The sequence below is a fragment of the Nyctibius grandis genome, chromosome Z, assembly GCF_013368605.1.
Source record: "Nyctibius grandis isolate bNycGra1 chromosome Z, bNycGra1.pri, whole genome shotgun sequence".
Taxonomy (NCBI): domain Eukaryota; kingdom Metazoa; phylum Chordata; class Aves; order Nyctibiiformes; family Nyctibiidae; genus Nyctibius; species Nyctibius grandis.
The window spans coordinates 68,724,119-68,733,872 of NC_090695.1; the positions used below are offsets into that span (position 1 = coordinate 68,724,119).

General features: G+C 37.4%; 1 protein-coding gene across 9 annotated transcripts in view; it reads right to left on the reverse strand.

The window, feature by feature from the left end:
* AOPEP (aminopeptidase O (putative)) overlaps positions 1-9,728 on the reverse strand; it is a 213,769-nt gene extending 204,041 nt beyond the window's left edge. For 8 of the 9 annotated variants that reach the window (XR_011050064.1, XM_068422880.1, XM_068422882.1 and 5 more), the window contains exon 1: positions 9,553-9,720. The gene's annotated coding sequence lies outside the window, so the exon portion shown is untranslated. Of the gene's footprint in view, positions 1-9,552 lie in introns of all 9 variants that reach the window. The other variant, XM_068422881.1, reaches the window with a different exon arrangement.
* Between the last annotated feature and the right edge of the window lie 26 nt (positions 9,729-9,754).

Genomic DNA, 9,754 nt, shown 5'->3' on the forward strand with positions numbered 1-9,754 from the left:
AGAATAGGCAGATTATTAAAAAAAAAAGTTTAAATTGTGCTCTGAGTGTCCTGGTTTGGACACTGAGTCAAAACAATTCATTTTGCCCGTAATAAATTAAGAATATTTACATAGCCTGGTCATTCAAGAGATCCACAGGGGCAGCAGATCCCCAGCAAGAAAGACAATAAATACTTGTATGGCTAAAGCTAGAAGTGGTGTTTCTTTGTAACCTCAGCCTTTAAATCTCAGTGTTTGCTCTATTAAACCTGAGCCCATATCTCTATAACCACAAAACAATTCTCTGAGCTTTTCCCAATTTTTTATTTGCACACTGAATTTCTCTTTCTGTAATACTTTGTACTTACTGCTATTGAATTTCAACTTAATGATTTCAACTCATTTTTAAAAATCACTTATATCCTTAACTCTAAAGTACTTATAACCTCTCCAGATTGACCCCATCCAATTGCTCAACTCATGCAAGCATAAAACACGTGAGGGTGTGTATTCACAACAAAACCAAGCCAATCTTAGCCTGAGATGCCACAATAGGAAATGTGTCTTCCTTCCCATGAAGCTACGCAAGTGCATAGGACAAGCCAAGGGAAAAGGCAGGAACAAGCAGCTGAGGACTGAATACGATCGCCCTTCGGGAGGCAGTTCAGATTGGAATAGACTTAAACCCAGCATGAAGCCATATACAAATTTCACAGAGGTTGAGCAAAACCCAGGACAGACTCAACTACATTTAAGTATGTCGAAATAAATTTAAAATGCTCGAGTTAAAAATTAAATCACTGGTGAATGCTGAAGATGGTCTTGAGAGTTTTGTTTGGTGGGTTTTTAAATTACAAACAAATAAAATCAAAAATTAAATTCAAAGGCAAATTAAAGAAAGTTAATATAGGATACGACAGTCCTTCCATAGGCAAAGCAAAACAACTATTATTTCTTCATTATCTAATAGCTCAGCGTTTAGTAAGAGAAAGCAATCAAATTAACAACTTTAACTTTTGACAAGCCTCTACTGCATGTTTTTCCCCACTAAAAATTCATAAGCTGATTGCCTAACAATTCACTTAGCTTAACTTAATGCTCCGGAAAGAAACTAAGTTTGTAATAAGTCTACTGAAATATTGCAATTTCATTGACAGAACAGGCCTAGCAGAGAGCCACTAACATGGCTAGAGAACAGATGCACACAAATGTAGGAGGAGAGGCTGAAGGCACTGCATCCAGTCAGCCTTGGGATGAGTCTGTCAGGGACGACTACCTGCTATATCCCCATACCTAAAGCGGTGTGTATACAGAAGATGCAGTCAGACTCTTCTTAGAGGGGCACAGAAAAAAGACAAGCAAAAAGACATTAAGCTGTCTTGCAAATACAACTACATTCCATATTATATTGCATTAAATAGAGCTAACTTTTTTAAAAATACAAAAAAAAGGTCATTTTTGTATTCTGCAGAGCTGCTTTTTTGCTGTTGTTGAACTGAAACACTAAATGAAAAGGTAAGGAGCAAATAAAGAATAAGAACCGAAATACATCATTTTAAGAATGAGTATACCAAAATATACTTCCAGAAAACAGTGTTCTTTACATTTTCAACAGAAGTCTAGAATGTAGCTGAAATAACAAGAGAATAAACAAAATATTCCTCTTCTGCTCCAGGGTCAAGTTAACCAGAAGTTTGCAAGATTATATGTTGAGAAGTAGTCAGACTACATTACTGTTTCTAAAGTTGCTGGTTTATTTTCCACATCGAATTTAGCTTTAATATGTATTTCATTGCTATAGTATTGGGGTGATCTTTCACACAGTATTCAGAGTGGCTACTTAAAAATGTTAATTGTTTGCAACAATGAAGATGCCTAAACAATATTGTCTGCATTGATTGTTTTTTGAAAGAAAATTCCTTAAGAATCTTTTTAAAGGCATCTTAAGACATCTTCTGCAAACTATATGACAGATTTTCAGAAGGTATACAGAGCTAGAGATAGCATCTAGTGCTTTTAATGGACATTGGGCCACTAAATGTCTTCTTAGGAGGGGGGGCAAGGGAAAAGGGGAGAGATGAACAGAAGCCCAAATGCATAGTGAAGTCTAATTATTTACTCTCTCCAATGACTCTGCAAAGCTCTGAAACAGAATTACAAAGCTAGCACTACTACAGAAGAGACCAAGGGGAAAATGGTCCTTAAAACTTAAATCAATTGTTATTTCAGTAATAAATTAAGGTGAATCCAAGGACAAAAAGTCTTCAAGTGACACTAATATATCTTTAAAAAAATCCACTCCATACATAAATTTTAGGGATGGAAGCAGAGATGCATTATGCTTGTTTCAGAGAGAGAATACAAAATAAAACCTGCAATAGGAACAGGAAAGAACTTTACCAAAAGTTAACAATAATTTTTTAAAGATCATTAAATGTTTGTGTTTGAATCCTGGAACTTCACTTCACTATGGGAACTCTTGTACTTATAATCTTTTGACTATAATACACTATGGAAAGAAAGAAATTATTATGTCAGTGTTAGATTACTTTCTACTTTTCTTTAATTCAGCTTAAACAACGACTTTAATCTTCAGTCACAGAACTTCATAATATTCACTGAACTAAACCAAAATGACTTTAAGGTAAGATTAGTTAAGTTTTCTGGCACGTACATAAAATATTCATACAAAACATTTGTTAAAAATTATACATAGCACCACCTTCAAGGTGTGCTTTGAGTATTTTCTTTGCAGATATTAATTTACTCTAACTGAAGAAGTTTTCTGTATTTATATTCCAGAGGACTTAAGTGTGCCCTCTTGTGTGTGGGTAATGTTACATCACTACACATTAAATAAGTTGGGTACATATGCAATAAAATTATTTCTTTAAAATTATATTATAAGTGACTATAAAATACAAACAACACACACTGCCTTTAAATTATTCTTCTTGCAACTTCGGACTCTCATCAGACCAAAATTTATAGAAGTATAATCAGTGCTAACACAATGTATTTTCCAGATTTTTTTTAAAAAGCAAGTATTAATAGAGCTGCAGAACAGTTGTGCTTTTTAATTCTATTTTATTTATACCTGCTTTATTAACAAGAAATGTAATGGTAAAATGATGCATTTTTGGAAAGCACACAGCATTTGCAATACAGAAAAACAGTATAAGGCTATCCAAAATCTAGAACAATCTAGTAGAAATATTTTAAGGCATATATATGATAGTCACCTGATTACCTAGATGATGACTTAAATGTTTCATTTGGGCCCAAAGCCATGTTACATAGGATTAACTTGACATGAGATGAACAGATGTGTTGTCTTCAACAGGACTGCTAATTTTATGAATACATAATACCCAGATAAATGGTTGTGTCCCAGACAAGATGGATACCTACTCCTCCTTCAGGCTGTGCTTGGCTTATCAAATATTGGATCTCAGCCACCCTGGGAGAATGTCTCAGTTTTATCCAAGAAGAAAAGACAGGAATGAACTGTTTATTTGGTCACTTAAATAGACAGCCCTTTCAATATCAAGAAAAAAGTAAAAGATCAAGGCAATTAATGACTATACACCCAACCTCTGTAGCAATGAAACAGATGACATAGGAATCACACTTAAAGCAAACCAGAAATCAAACAAGTGGGGGAAAAAAAAAAAGACAATCAAAAATTGATAAAGGAAGGATGGACTCAACAAAAGAGGAGGATAAAAATTACTGAAGAATGTCATATCAGAGCTAAAGGTAGGGTTTTTTTAAGTTCTTAAAAGGACCATTGTGAAAACCTATAACCGAACAGGACAAAAAGATATACAAGTATATATATTGTTGCATTTATTTAACTGCTAGGCATCTGCATCTTGCTTTCAATCAGTACTGCTTTTTCAGCAATATTGTAAAAAACACGCTGATATTTTGTTTGAAGTTTAGCATCTACACATAGGCTGTCCCTCATTGGTCCAACAGGACTAAATCAGCGACATGAGGCAGAGAGAAAGTATGTGTGCACTCATGGAAGCAAAAAGTTGTAATGACAGGTACAAGAGACAGCCAAGAAGAAAAAAGAAAAAAAGAAGTGTAGCTGTGCAACAATCAAACATGCTTGTAAACCCCATGCTCTCCTCTTTATTTGAACTGTGATATCTTTTCATAAATATGTGATAATTGGGGAGTTTAACAGAACAAGCTGTAAATAATGACTTGATTTGCCATTCAATTCCAACTGCATTTGATTAAATGCACCTTCTATGTTTTCTTCAATCAAGTCTTCCCAAAAATGTACAAAAAACATAATTATCCCAACATGTTTTCTACTCTAAGTACTAAAATACAGCTTATCAAAATCCCAAGCAAAATCAACAGGAGCTGCAATATTATGCAAATTAGCAAGTTAAGCCTAGCTATAAAAAGGCGGGATTCTTCCCTACTTTTTTCCTGACTAATTGAATACAGATTCAGATGCAGTGAAACCAACTTGACTCCCAAACAGTGTATAAGCATGGAACTGATTCAGACTAGCATTTTCCTCACTTTCACAGAGGGAAGGAGTTGGCGTATGAAAGATATAAAGAGAAACGGGGCTTTTGTTTTAAACAAAAAGAACTGCCTATGCTAATTACACAGAAATGGAAAGTCTTGCCTATATATTCATACCTCATGTAATTTTTGAACACTGATGTATGTTGTGTTGTTACTAAAGTGGCTAAGTACCTCTAAAGTGTTTTCCAGGCAATCAAAAGCCATTGATATGCATTCTGCCATACAAATGTCAAAGCACGCAGGTATCATTTGGTTTATTTTGTACTTCAGCTATCTAATACACTCTTCTAAGTGAACTTCTATCCCTTCTGCCTTTCCTTTCATTCTTCCTTAACAGGTAAAGAGAATAAATTGTAATCATGGTGTTCACTAATACAAGAAACGTACTACCTCAACAAACATACCACCTCAACTGCTGAAGCAATATCCTTGCTGTACACCTTTGAAGTCCTCTATACATATCCGAGCTTTGTATATGCAAATAATACATCTTTTATTACTTCCTAAATACGCTGTTCTGAGTCAGTATTCCTTGGATTTGATATGACAAGTTCCTCACTACCTTATGCACATATCAAGGTACTGTCATAAAGAACATACTAGAGCCATTATTTCTGATACCTTTTTTGAGATACTTCTCTTCCACAACATTGTCTTCTGTAATTTTTTTTTCTATATTCTGTCCATAATACAACTATCTAGTTTTCATGTTTTTTGAAAGTAATGCGTTTCACCTTTAGAAAAGGAGGTTCACTAGCTAGATTCTGAGCATGAAAACAAACTAGGAACTGTAATGCTACCACTCTTGATTATCATTTTACAAACAATGTTTCATGTCATACTTCTACACACAAAGATGTAACAAATCACTAGCACATTTTAAAAACAGACCTCACAGTCAATGCACCTTTCTTATCAAATGTACTTTGTAAGTCATAAAAATATAAGGCAAGCTAATTGTTTGATTATACATTTTAATATTTTAGAAGCTAGATGTTTTCAAAACAATAAACAACAATAACAGCAGATGGTGGCCAACATGAGTAGAGTCACTGTTGATCATCTGTGCATAATAGAGTTGCATAAAAGGCACAAAGAATGGGAAATAAGAGAGAAGTGATCCTTCATGGAATGATATTTGTATAACATTGCTTTTCCACTTAATATAGAAAGCACCAGCCTGAAATAGAATCATATGCCTCTGAAAGCAAACCCGAGAAAAGAGCTTCCAGGCAAAATAAAACACGGTTGCAAAGTAGACAAGACTAGAGAATAAACTTCCTAAAAATATCTATAGCAAAAAGATGTTTCTTTGTGGTAAAAACAACACAGTAATGCACAGTTTTAGTTGTTATAGTTAACAGGAAAATGAAATCAAGAGACAGGAGAAGGGAAGAACTTGGAAACAATCCTGTCCTACAGGGGAAAGTGGAGAAGAAAAAAAAACAGGTGTCTGAACTACCCTGGTAATATACCCATTACAAATAGTAAACTAAGAAAGTGAAAGTAACTGTTATACAAAGTAGTCTAGTTAAACCTGTAAATAGCCTACTAAAAACTAGAATGATCAAATATGATACTTGATACTGATGTTCCATTATTCTAGGAAGCTGTTATTTTCGATTGCTAACAACTAACTATTCCACTCTTAACACTAATAATTCACACGAGAAAATCAGAAAACCTTCTGAACTTGTTGGGTGGTCCAGCACAGGCACTACTAGGTGGAAGCAAATGAAAGGCTTACGAAACTTAAAAAAAAACCCAACCTCTTGAAAAACAGAGAAGAAACATGATCATTAGAGATGACTCCCTAATATAGCGGCACAAGCCAGAAAGGTACTATCCAGAATGCACTGTTTCATCTACTCCCTTTCCAAGCACATGCTTTATTGCATTGCATTCCTGCCAGATCAGCCAGTGACAGACTGTCTTACGTTGTTAATACACGACAATGAAAGGTAGGTGCAAAATGCAGTCGTCTTAGATATCTCTTCATGGCAAAACGTAGGACTACGCCAAAGCCTTCCTTCTGTAAGCATACACAAAATATCTCTTATTTCAGAGCACAACTGTAGCTGTTTCTTTTCATGCATTTCCAAAATCTCAGAAAACAAAAAAGAATGAGAGAAAGGGCCATATGAGAGATCAAGAGAACTGTTCTCCAACCAAACCAGGCAGTTATAACTCTGTATTTGACGTCTGCCAAGCCCTGGAAAATTTCCAACTTAAAGCTGTTCCAAAAATTTGAATACATTAACCGGTTAATGCCTTAAAAATCATACCAATATTTTTTATTGTGCAAAATCAGAGTTGCACAAACTTACTCACACACAAATGCTGACACAAGTAGCAGGCATTAATCCCCAAGATGGAGGACATTTCCAGCTCAGCTTTTCTGTTTTTCAGAGAGTACACAAACTCATGCCCTGAAATAACAGCCAATTGAAGCAATTAAATAGAAATTTACACAAATTGCGTCTCCTAGAAAACTAAGGACAGTCAGGCAAACCCTATCAATTTATGCCAGGTCTGTTTGAAGATATTCCTCCCAGCTGCCAGTTCTGCCAGAATCATCCCCTTTGAACACAGGTCAACAGAGATGGGTATCGCCATGTACAGCCACTCCAACTCACAGCCTGGCACATGCAGCCAAACTGGTAATTTAAACTAATATTTTGAGCTGCAAACAAGGATCTCTGAAGCACAGACACCAGCTTGTTTGTATTATGTACTCACTATATTCTTCAAAACCTGTGTAAGTATTTCAGCACCACAAACCTTCCCTACTTGCCACTGGCCAGTATCGAGATGCTACACATTTAAACACCACCATCTTTCTAGCCTCATGTAAAAGACAATGCAAAATAAAGCCACGTTTGGTTTCTCTTCACCTTCAGTTAAGCATGATTTCCCTCGTCCGTACATAAAAGCTAACTCAATTGCTTTCAACATGCAGGTGTTAGAATTATAACCTACAATGCTCTCCACTCAGCATTTAAAGAAATTAAAAAATGAAAGAAAAAAGTCTTTTGGATAAACACTCTCTTTAATAATTATAAGAGGTTTGTAACTAATTCCCTTTAAACTGGTTTCAAGGAAGCTTCTTCCAAATCCAGTTTTATAAATTTTTCATACAATATAAGACACTACAATATAAGACACTTACTTACTTCAAAACATGAAGTCAGTTTTGAACATCAACATCAACAGTAATTTTACTCTTTAAATACCAAGTAATATGTATATATAATTTTTGGTAACTACAAACTTATTTATTCCACACACTTAACACACATAGCTAAGCCATCTTAAGCCTTTTTAAGGCAGGAACAAGTTCTTCTATAGATGAAAGTAAGGCTTAAACAAACTAACGGAAACATTTGCTACTGTTACACTACTGTAAACCAATCCATACAAAAGAGCTTGCAGACCTCACTCTGTGTCACCGCACACATTGTAGTGAGGCTTTGATGTGAAAGTTAATTCAATTAGTAATATCCCTTGACAAAACAACTGGTGCCTTTCCAGAAGCCTCCTTTTAAGTCTGGAAACTATAGAAATAATGAGCATAAGGGAAGACCTTCTTTACCCACTACAAGTTAGCAGCAGTGGAAGTTGCTTCCCACGAGTGGAAATTAGAAGTCAAGACAGAAAACTCCTTCTTTCTTTCAGCTGAAATAAGGGAAACACCAAAAAATCAAAGTCCCCCTCCACACCCTAAATAATGATTCCCAAAGAAAAACAAATAATTAAACAAAGATTGAGACAAAAGCATAACTTACTATCAGTAAATGGGCCAGGAAGAGCATCATGATATTCCCCATAAACTCTCTTTAGTCCATTGGTGATTCTTTGTACTACAGTAGTGGTGAAATACCTAAAGTCATTAAACAGAGCCCAAACATATGCAGCTAAATGTTTTACAAGTCCCTGCCCACACATCTGCAATTACTATGTTTATAGAAAACCCATTTGTGTATGGAGGGAATTTTCAATTTTTTATTTGACAAAATGATTTCAAGGTGGACATAGTCCTGGGCAACCTGCTATACCTAACCCTGCTTGAGCTGGGGCATTGGACTAGATGATCTTCAGTGGTCCCCTTCAACCTCAGTGATCCTGTAGAGATGCTAAACAGCATTAAAGAGGTGCAAAATTACCTTGGATTTTATTTCCACTCAAAATACACAAGGAAGGGGGGTGTGTGTCTGATTTTCAGGAGATGGAGCATGCAAGTGAGAGGATATTCATAAAGAGGAAGCATCCACATCAAATCTGTGCTGAAATAGAATGACTGTTTTTAACTCAATGCAGCTGTCATTTATAAATACCACCTACAATGTGAAAGAACTATTTCCTTAAGGCTGGAGATAAGAGTCTTCTCCTTCCAATGCTGACATTAGCAAGCCACCTCAGCCACTCAACTCGATTTTTGCAAAGCTCAGCATTGTCCTGAATAAAGGACCTAACACACAACTAGGCTGGAATCCTCAGATGAATTACAATATGCCATTTATTAAGATGAGTTTCACCTGTACATTTCCAAGTGTTAAAAGAGGCCAACGACCAGAAAAATTTGTTAATCAGCTTCAAGAAGCTTGAACAGAATTACATTTCAGGTTCTTTCAGGAAGTTATACTTAAAACTGGAGCCCTGCAAGCAGGGCACTGATCCACGCTGCCTAAGTAGCGTGAAATAAGACGACAGGTATTGCTGGCCGCACACCCCTCACTCCTGCGCACTCTGATCACTCCGCTGCTCACTGCGCTCCAGCTGCAGCAGTTTTGTTCATTAGGGGAGGCGAGGACAGTGACACTGTAACTTCCAGAAGCGCCTCGCATGAGGCTTGGCGGATCGGCCCGACGCCGGAGGCGGGACAGGAGAAGCCAGCGTGCCCGGCAGAGCGCGGCTCAGCTCCGCACGGGGCACCCGGCTCCCCCTCACGCCGCCTTCGCCCGCTGCGCCGCGCCAGGCCGGAGGCACGGGGCTGGGGGGTGACGGACGAGGAACACTTACAGCGGCGGCCACCGCCTAACGCGCCGGCTCCCGGGGCCGCACGGTGCGTGGGGATGCGTGCGGGGGCAGAGAGGCGAGCGGTACCGGCCCCCTCCCTTGCCAGCCCCGCGGCTGCGGCCATACCGGCTGCGAGTTTACCTTGCCGGCCCTGCACCGAGCCCCCGCCGCCCATCCCGCGGCGCCTTCTGATGACTTCATCCGC